The sequence below is a fragment of the Artibeus jamaicensis genome, unplaced genomic scaffold (assembly GCF_021234435.1).
Source record: "Artibeus jamaicensis isolate MK-2021 breed Jamaican fruit bat unplaced genomic scaffold, CSHL_Jam_final contig_240, whole genome shotgun sequence".
NCBI lineage: Eukaryota > Metazoa > Chordata > Mammalia > Chiroptera > Phyllostomidae > Artibeus > Artibeus jamaicensis.
Window position 1 is genome coordinate 7,575,091 of NW_026521506.1, and position 11,666 is coordinate 7,586,756.

An 11,666-nucleotide genomic window follows, 5' to 3' on the forward strand; every position below is an offset into this window, starting at 1 on the left:
TGTTACTGCTAATTAAAGAGTCTCAAGTTAAAATAGTATTCACTTTTATGATGGGTGCGTTTGGATCTGAACTACCCCAGAGATGAAAATGTTTGTTTGTATTCTGCTTGCTTAGAAGGTAATAAAACATTTGCTTGTTGTGTGAGGCAAAACCTGCAATGTATGCTATAGACTCTCAAGAGATACTGAGTGGATTGAACAAATGTTTAAAGTTTGAACTCATAGAGTGGTAACACAAATAATATGGAATTGTGGAATTTAATTATGGTATTATGGCATTTAACCCCAATATAATTTTACACTTATAAAAATTGATTCAAAGTAGCCAGAGCATATGTAAGTACTGCATACTGTATCAGTTTGTGTAACAGATATTTTAGGGGTCATTATTAATTAATATATAACTAGTAAGCAAGATTCTTCTTTCCTGTAAATAACTCACTTCTCATTATTTATTCAGGTAGTGTTAGATAACATAACATAAGTAGCTAAGACATAGTCAGTGCCTAGACTAGTGTATATTTTTATTTAATGTTTATCAAACAGATGAAGTTACTCAGGATCCAAGGCTAAATACTTATTTATTTTATAAAGTGCTCTAGTTTTCCTCTGTAAGTTTGCTGTGTTTTTTTCTGTTTCTAGTAACTGCACCATTGGGATAGATGAGGTATATATTTAACCTCTATTCTTTAAGAAATGCTTTTACTTTAGATTTCATATTTTAATATTGTGCAGAGTACAGTTGTGGACATAAAGGTTATGACTAACTCAACCCTATTAAATAAAGTGCTGCAAAGATAGTATCCTCTTAAATCCTGTTTGTAAAAATTTTCCAATAAGTACTAGATTCCGGATTCTATCTCTGAGTATGGTGACTATAAGAGACATTTTGCATCAATGATTTCTGCTGTATGTGAAATGGTTTCTCACTGATTTATATAGAATGGCTTTCTAAATAATATGCTCTTGTGTATGAAGAAAGTCACTACCTTCATTGTACTATGTTGACTGAAAAGGTGAAGTATGAATGGAGGAAACATGTCACTTTACTTTTTCAGGAGAATGTAACTTATTTTCTTTAAGCATAGGTATAAATAAATAGATTCAAACTTAGGCAAAACTAAACCAAACTACTTGATACCTTATATTCCTATTGAACAATAATCAGTAATAACAATAATTTAAAATGCATTTAGGCCGCTGCCATAGCAACTGGACTGGATGCCAGGGAGTCAGGTATGGAAGCCGGGAAACTCCAAAAGCCTGAGACGGCCCTGGGCGGCAGAGGAGCCCGGTACGGGAGCCGGGAGATTCCCAGGCTCTGTGCTGCTGCCATATTAACAGACCTGGGTGCTTGAGGAGGAAGCTACTAGAGCCGGGACATTCAGCAGTGGTAGGTGACCAACGCACAAACCAGCGTGAGGACGAGCATGAGAATAGGTGGAGACGAAGAACATCAAGAAACTTCAAGGAGTCTGCACCTCTGAACTTCACAAGGATCATACCACAGAAGTTCACACCATAAAACCAGGGTTTCAGAACAGATCAATTTTAGAAGCAGAGACTAACAAGAAGAGTCTCAAACAATGGGAAGACAAAGAAACAATCCCCAAATGAAAGAAAAAGCAGAAACTTCAGAAAGAATGTTAGATGAAATAGAGGCTGATCAACTATCAGATAGTGAATTCAAAGCACTGGTTATTACGAAGATCAAAGAGCTCACAGTGAACTACCAGAAACTACAGGGGAACTACAATGATCTCTCTGCAAACTACAGCAACATGAAAAATGGAATGGAAACTATCAGCAAGAGACAAGAGGAAATAAAGAACACAATTTTCGAATTGAAGAACACAGTAGAAAGTTTCCAAAGTAGGATAGATTAAGCGGAGGATAGGATTAGTGAGTTGGAGGAGAAGTAGAAAGCATCTCAGAGAAAGAACAAGAAAATGAAAAGAGGCTCAGAAACAATGAAGAGGGATTAAGAGAAATGCAAGACAATATGAAACGTAATAATATCCGAATAATAGGAATACGAGAAGGAGAAGAAGAAGAACAAGGGACAGAAAATGTATTTGAACAAGTAATGAGAGAAAATTTCCCTAATTTGATAAGAAAAAGAGTCTCACAAATCCAGGAATCACAGAGAGTCCCAATCAAGAGGAACCCAAGGAGGCCCACTTCAAGACACATCATCATCAAAATGGCAAAATTCCAAGACAAAGAGAGAATCTTAAAGGCAGCAGGGGAGAAAAAAGGAATAACATACAAGGGAGCCCCAATAGGGTTAGCTACTGACTTCTCAATGGAAACACTTCAAGCAAGAAGACAATGGCAAGAAATATTCCAAGTAATGAGAACCAGAGGCCTACAACCAAGGCTACTTTACCCAGCAAGGCTCTCAGTCAAGATAGATGGCCAAATAAAGAGCTTCCAAGACAAAAGAAGCCTAAAAGAATACGCCTCCACCAAACCAGCTCTACAAGAAATACTCAAAGGACTGCTTTAAGGGAAGGAAGGATAAGAGGGAGACAGAGAGGAACACAGGTACAAAAATGGCAATGAATAAGTACCTATCAATAATAACCTTAAACATAACTGGATTAAATGCTCCAATCAAAAGACACAGAATAGCTCAATGGATAAGAAAGCATGACCCACACATATGCTGCCTACAAGAGACCCACTTCAGGACAAAAGACCATCACAGACTAAAAGTGAAAGGCTGGAAACAAGTTTTTCAAGCAAACGGACAAGAAAAAAAAAGCTGGGGTAGCAATTCTCATATCAGACAAAATAGATTTAAAAAAAAAAGGCTATAAAGAGAGACCCAGAAGGTCACTTCATTTTATTCAAGGGAAGAATCCACCAAGAAGACATTAACATTATAAACATATAGGCACCAAACATAGGGGCACCCACATATATCAAGAAAATCTTAGAGGACTTCAAGAAAGATATTGACAGCAACACAATTATAGTAGGGGATTTGAACACCCCACTATCAAAAATGGACAGATCTTCCAAACAAATTATCAACAAAGATATAGTGGCATTAAACAACACCCTAGATGAAATGGACTTAACTGATATATATAGAGCCCTTCATCCCAAATAAGCTAAATGCACATTCTTTTCAAATGCACATGGAACATTTTCAATGATAGAACACATGATAGGACATAAAACGAGCTTCAAAATATTCAAGAAAATTGAAATAATACCAAGCATCTTCTCTGACCACAAGGGACTGAAATTGAAAACCAACCCCAAAGAAAAAACCCAAAGCACCCAAAATCATGGAGACTGAATGGTATGCTATTAAACAACGAATGGGTCAGAATGAAATTAGGGAAGGAATCAAAACATTTCTGGAAACAAATGAAAATGATCTCACAACAACCCAAAACTTATGGGACACAGCCAAGGCAGTCCTGAGAGGGAAGTTTATAGCAATACAGGCCTACCTAAAGAAGATAGAGACATTTCAAACAAACAACCTAACCCTATGCCTGCAAGAACTCAAGGAACAACAACAAAGACAGCCCAGAGCAAGCAGAAGGAAGGAAATACTCAAGATTAGAGCAGAATTAAATGAAATAGAAACTAAAAGCACAGTTTTAAGGATCAATGAATCCAGGAGTTGGTTCCTTGAGAAGATAAACAAAATAGACAAGCCTTTAAGTAGGCGCATCAAGAAAAGAAGAGAGAGGACACAAATAAACACAATCAGAAATGAAAGAGGAGAGATTGCAACTGATACCACAGTAATAGAAAGGGTTGTAAGAAATTACTATGAAGAACTGTATGCCAAGAAATTTGAAAACCTAGGAAATGGACACATTTCTAGAAAAATACAATCTTCCAAAACTCAGTGAAAAAGAAGCAGAAAATCTAAACACACCAATAACAGTAAAAGAAATTGAAGCATTAATCAAAAATCTCCCATCACACAAAAGCCCTGGACCAGATGGTTTCACAGGAGATTTTTACAAAGCATTTAAGGAAGACCTAACCCCTATTCTCCACAGACTATTCCAAAAAATCCAGAAGGATGGAAAACTCCCAAATTCTTTTTATGAAGCCAGCATCAACTTAATTCCAAAACCAGATAGAGACACAACAAAGAAAGAAAACTTCAGGCCAATATCGCTGATGAACATAGAGGCTAAAATCCTCAACAAAATATTGGCAAATCGCATCCAACAATATATCAAAAAGATCATACACCATGACCAAGTGGGATTCCTCCCAGGGATGTAAGGATGGTTCAATATTCGCAAATCAGTAAATGTAATACATCACATAAACAAAAGCAAAGACAAAAATCATATGATCATATCAATAGATGCAGAAAAAGCTTTCGATAAGGTACAGCACCCATTTATGATAAAAACACTCAGCAAAGTGGGAATACAGGGACCATTTCTCAAAATAATAAAGGCCATATATGAGAGACCTACAGCCAATATCGTACTCAATGGGCAAAATCTAAAAGCTTTTCCACTAAGATCAGGAACAAGACAAGGATGTCCACTTTCACCACTTCTATTCAATATAGTATTGGAAGTTTTAGCCACAGCGATCAGGCAAGAAAAGGAAATAAAAGGCATCCAAATAGGAAAGGAGGAAGCAAAACTGTCACTGTTTGCAGATGACATGATAGTGTACATGGAAAATCCTATAGACTCTATCCAAAAACTGCTCGAACTAATTAATGAATTTGGCAAAACAGCTGGTTACAAAGTCAATATCCAGAAATCAAAGGCATTTTTGTATACCAAGAGTGAATCAGCAGAAGCAGGAATCAAGGAAAAAATCCCCTTCGATATAGCAAAAAGAAAAATAAAATATCTGGGAATAAACCTAACTAAGGAGGTAAAAAACCTGTATGCAGAAAACTACACAACCCTGAAGAAAGAAATCAAGGAAGACACAAACAAATGGAAACATATACCTTGTTCATGGATTGGAAGAATTAACATCATCAAAATGTCCATACTACCCAAAGCAATATGCAGATTCAATGCAATACCTATTAAAGTATCAATGGCATATTTCACAGACATTGAACAAACACTTCGAAAATTTATATGGAACCATAAACGAGCCCGAATAGCAGCTGCTCTTTTGAGAAAGAAGAACAAAGTAGGGGGGATCACAATACCTGATATCAAACTGTATTACAAGGCCACTGTAATCAAAACAGCCTGGTACTGGCATAAAAACAGGCACATAGACCAATGGAACAGAACAGAGAGCCCAGAAATCCACCCAACTCTCTACAGTCATTGAATATTCAACACAAGGGGCAGTAACATAAAATGGAGTAAAGATAGCCTCTTCAACAAATGGTGTTGGGAGAACTGGACAGCTACGTGCAAAAAAATGAAACTTGAGCACAGACTTACTCCATACACCAAAATAAATTCAAGGTGGATAAAGAATTAAATGTAAGTTGTTACACCATTAAAGTCCTAGAGGAGAACATTGGCAGGAAAATCTCCGACATTTCATGCAGCAACTTTTTTACTGATATGTCCCCTAGAGTAAGGAATGTAAAGGAAAGAATAAACAAATGGGATCTCATCAAAATAAAAAGCTTCTGCGTGGCTAAAGAAAATAGTATTAAATTAGCAAGAAAACCAACTGTATGGGAAAACATATTTGCCAATGATACCTCAGAGAAAGGTTTAAACTCCAAAATATACAAAGAACTCACACGACTCCACTCTAAGAAGACACCCAACCCAATTAAAAAATGGGAAAAGGACTTGAACAAACACTTCTCCAAGGAGGACATACAGAACATTCAGAGACACATGAAGAGATGCTTAATATCATTAGCTATCAGAGAGATGCAAATTCAAACCACAATGAGATACCACTTTACACCAGTCAGGATGGCTATCATAAGCAAAGCAACAAACAACAAATGTTGGAGAGGTTGTGGGGAAAAGGGGTCTTCAGTCCACGGTTGGTGGGATTGCAGACTGGTACAACCATTATGGAAAACAGTATGGAATTTTCTCAGAAAAATAAAAATCGACCTGCCTTTTGACCCAGCAATTCCACTGCTGAGATTATATCCTAAGAATTCTCAAACATCAATATCAAAGAACCTATGCACCACAATGTTCATAACAGCACAATTTACAATAGCCAAGAGCTGGAAGCAACCTAGCTGCCCATCAGTAAATGAATGGATCCGAAAATTGTGGTACATATACACAATGGAATTCTACACTGCAGAGAGAAAGAAGGAGCTACTACCCTTTGCAACAACATGGATGGAACTGGAAAGCATTATGCTGAGTGAAATAGGCCAGGTGCTGAAAGACAAATACCATATGATCTCACCTTTAACAGGAAGCTAAACAACAAAACAAACAAGCAAGCAGAAAAAAAAAAACAAAGACACTGAAGTAGAGAACAAGGGGACAGTGACCAGAGGGGAGAAGGAAGGGAAATTAAGGGGAAAAAGGGGGAGGGATTTGGAGGAACAAATAGGAAGGACCCAGGGAGGAGAACTAAGGAGGGTGGAAATGGGAGGGAGGTGGATAGCCAGGGGTTGGGGAGGCTGGGATGGGAGAAATAGACAAAAAACTGTACTTGAAAAATAACTAAGTAAAAGTAATTAAAAAAATAAAATGCATTTAATGAGGCTTTAAAGGGTAGATAATTCTCCCCATTCCATCTTCTAGTTTATTTTTATTAAAATAAATTTTACATACCATAAAATTTATCTGTTTATTATTCAATTATCTTTAGTGTTTTAAGAGATACGTTCAAATTGCCAGTTTTACAAGTTTTATCAGTTCAAAAAAAAAAAAAACCTAAACCAGCCCTGACTGGTGTGGGTCAGTGGATTGATTGCTGGCCTGCAAACCAAAGGGTCGCATTTTTGATTCCCAGTCAGGGCACATGTTCTTTCTCCTTCCTGTCTCCTGCCTCTAAAAATAAATAAAGTCTTTAAAAAAGAGAACCTAAACTATTTAGATGTTACCTCCATATACCTTCATTTCTTTAACTAGACCTAATAAACCACTTCTTCTCTCCATTTGTATAGATTACCCTGTTTTGTACTATGATGCAATTGGGATCATATAATATGTGGTCTTTATATTATTAAGATTTTTAAATTTATTTTTAGAGAGAGGGGAAGAGAGGGAGAAAGAGAGGGAAAGAAACATCAATGTGTGGTTGCCTGCCATGTGGCCCCCACTAGGAACCTGGCCCACAACCCAGACCTGTGCCCTGACTGGGAATCAAACCAGTGACCCTTTGGTTCGCAGCCCACACTCAGTCTGCTGAGCTACACCAGCCAGGGTAATATGTGGTCTTTATAACTGGCTTCTTTCACATGGTATAGTGTTTTTAAGGTTTGTAAACATTGTAGAATTTAAAAATATAGATTTCATTCCTTCTTAGAACTAAATAATATTACCTTTAATGACCATACCACTCATGCATCCACTCAACTGATAATGGGTATTTGGTTATTTCTACATTTTATTTATTATGTTATAAATATTCATTAGAAGTTTCTCAGGGTAATGTATTTTGATTTGAATTTATCTAGGAGGGGAATTGGTATCAAATATTATAACACTATGTTTAGTTGTTTAAAGAACTGCCAAACTCCTTTCCAAAATTACTTTAAAATTTTACATTTCTACTGTATATGAGAGTTCCAGATTTGCCTCATCCTGGACAATACCTGTTATTATTACATTTTTCTTGAATTGAGACTTTATTTTACAGAAAAATTATGTGAAAGGTACAGAGATTTTTTATATAGCCCCTTCCTCCAAATACACATAGCCTTCTTCATTATATAATATAGTACAGAGAATATATATATAGTCTGTCCAGAAGGTATTCAGCCATGTAATATGGAAAAAAGAAATATTTACTGAAGAGGATGCAAGATACAAGCAGCAAGATACATAGGAAAATGATGCCTCAGTCACCTTCAAAGTAGGCACCTTGGGATCTCACACAGTTCTCCCAGTCACCATCAGCTGCCCCATAGTATTTTCCTGAATCTCATCAATGATCTGAAATAGCTTCTCTTTCAAAGGCAATTGTAGTTTTGGGGAAAGCCACAAATTGTAGGGTGCCAAATCTTGGCTGTAGGGGATGAAAAACCTAGGTGACTTGATTGTCAACAAAAATCTCTGCATGAGATGTAATGCATGAGGGGGCACATTGTTGTGATGAAGCTGCCAATCATGAGTTGCCCATAGATGTGGCCTTCTGAATCATTTAAACAGTTTCTGGGGAGGAATGTTTGAGCTTAATGCAAAATTTGATGCAGATTCATTTCCCTACTTGCTTAGTCATTTTGAATACAACAACCACACAGTACACATTCTCACTCAATAACAACGTCTACTGCCCTCACTGACCAGTACAGTGAAGTCACCATTGTTCACACATGCACATTCCAGTCTGCTCTCCTTGGTTCCTTGGTTGTCAGGTTATACCAATGTCACACAAACTGTTCTTGTTATATTAGCAATGGCTAGACTTTTTCCAGATGGACCTCACTTTGTGTGTGTGTTTGTGTGTGTGTGTGTGTATATACAAATAATGGAAATTATTCAACCATGAAAGCAAATGGTATCTTTCTATTTGCAACAACATGGAAGGACCTTGTGGGCATTATACTAAGTGAAATAAGTCAGAAAAGAGACTAATCCGGTATGACTTCTCTCATATGTGGAATCTGAAACAAACAAACAAACAAAGGGGAGTCATGAACACAGAAAGAACAATAGTGATTGCCAGTGGAGTGTGTGTTTGTAGGGGGTGAGTTGGTAAAATGAGCGATGGGGTTAAAAAGTACAAATTTCCAACTATAAAATATACGTCATGATGATGCAATGTATAGCAGGTCTATCACACTTAATGATACTGCAATGTATATTTGAAAGTTGCTAGGAAAATAAAGCTTAAATGTTTTCATCACAAGGTAAAAAATTCTTGTAACTATGTATGGTGATATATGTTAACTAGCCTTGTGATTATTTGTCAATATATACAAATATCAAATCATTATATTGTACATCTAAACCAATATAATATTATGGGTCAATTATATATGAAATGTTATTTAGCTCTACTTTTAGAAAAGACCAACACACTAATGTAAAATGAAGTAATATGAAGGGTTTTAAATGATGACATATGTAATAAATGAAATAGAACAAGAATAGGCAAGTTATGCTGCCCCCTGCTCCATGTAGAGTTCCAAGGTGTCTCTTTGAATCTTTTGAACTATCATGAGTTTCACTTAAAAGTTCCAAGGAGCAGAACAGAAAAACCCTGGAATATTTCAAACAAGAAAATCAGAGGCTTCAGTATTTGGCAAAAAGGAGTGAGACATCAGAATCTCAATATCTATATATGTATATATCCTCCCCAAATACAATAAGATCAATAAGAACAGCATATAAAACTACATATAACCTACAGTCTCTGGATTACTAGAAATTGAAGAATATCATAAACTTGAAATTACATTTACATAGAGAAATAAACAATAAATTCCAAGGGAATTTCTGCTCTGAGTGCAAGACTATGAATACAGAGAGCAGAGGGAGAAGACTTAGGAGATTCTGTGACATACAGATGAGAGTATTGGCAGAATTAATGAAGGAGAGACAAAATTATTCTCAGAAATAAAACATTCAATGTTAAGAGCCAAACTATTAAACAATGGTTTGGCTCTTGGCAGTCCACAACACCAGATACAAGGATGGAGCATAAAATTATAATGACAATGAAAGATATTATTAGAGAAGCTTTATTCTGAGGGAGGAGATAAAGAATGGGGCTGTGCTTTTGAAAATGATAATAGTGAAAATAAAGGAAAACAACAGAATCCTGAAAATGGAAAAAAAATTCACAACATTTTTCTTTACTCCTACCACTCCCACCATTAATCTCTTTTATTAAATAAATAACATTTCAGTAAAGCAACAGAAGAGAGTGTGCTTCAAGTATAAACTCTGACCATGACATGAGTAGGAATTAAAAACACACACACATGAGCAGTGAGAGAAAAAGAAGGAGAAAGAGAGAGAAAATATCTCTGCACAAAGTGACTGGGCAAATAAAACAAGTAACATGAGTAAAAATACTTCAACTGATGAAAAATCACTATCCCCAAACAACCATAAAGAAAAAAATGTAGCGCATTCTTCTAACTAAATTACATGTAAGTATTTTGACATCTGTCTCTGAAACCTATCTTTCTTTAAACTTGTACGTTGAAAATCTAATGCAGAAATCAATTTTACAATGAAAAAGATATAAAGAAGGTTAAATTCAGAAAAATTATTAAACTAGAACAATAAGCATATTTTATAATGCTAAAAACCATATTCATAATGGAGACAAACCAGAAATAATATCTATGTATAATATAAACTTAGACAGTAGCTGTCTATTTAAAGATGAAAGTACAGGCAACACATGGATAACTATGTGAAAACTTTAATAATGGGAAACATCAATATACCACAATCAGTATAAAATAGAATGAAAAGATATGAATAGGTATGAGTATAAGAAATAAAAACAACATAATTATTAGAGTATATTTTGTAGATACATATTAAACACTACTATATAACAATAAACAGTGCATGTTCTTTCATACCTCTTTTTTCCTAAAGATTTTATTTATTTATCTTTAGGGGGGAAGGGAAGGAGAGAAGGAGAGAAATATCAATGTATGATTGCCTCTTGTGAGTCCCTTGCTGGGAACTGGCCTGTAACCCAGGCATGTGCCCTTACTGGGAATCAAACCACGATTGTGTGGTTCGCAGGCCCAGGCTCAATTCACTGAGCTACACCAGCCAGGGAGATACCTCTTGTTATTTCAGATTTGATGACATATGAAGAACCATATCAAGAAGTATCATAACGATAAAATTTAAACATTTATTTATCATCTTGTATAAGATCTGGAAATTAAAAATACAATACAAAAAATTGAAAATTACCTTTGCCTGTAAATATTAAACAATTTTTGGAGCAAAGGAAAATTGCAGCCTTTCTAAGAATTAGTGATAATTACAATAAATGAGATGCATGTGAAGCAGTCACCAGAAGGAAATTCACGGTTTACAAAAATATAAAGTACACTTAAAAAATTGTTGTTCAATTACAGTTGTCCTTATTTTCACCCATTACTCTCCTCTGCCCTACCAAACCCATAGCTCCTACATTCAATCCTTCTCCATCCTACTGTTTTTGTCCATGGGTCCTTCATACATGTTTTTAATGCTATTTGGGAACAAACAATCAAAATGGGGCATTATACGAAGCAACTTTAAAATAATGAATTTAATTTAAAAACAAACAAGTTTTTTAAATGAAAGGAAATCATACAAATAACCCAATACTCTGAATTAATCTTGACTGGAACCTGGTTGAACAAAACCAAAGATGGGTTCTATTTTATGATAATTGGGGAAAATGAATAGAGTAGAAGATATTAGATAATATATCATTTATTTTCTTAGGTGTGATCATGATATTGTGGTCATATTGGAGAATGTTTTAATTCTTAGAAAACCGATGCTGAAATATTTATGTAAGAAGAGTAAACAGTAAAATATAATGATGTTGATTGTTGTTGAATCTGAATGGAA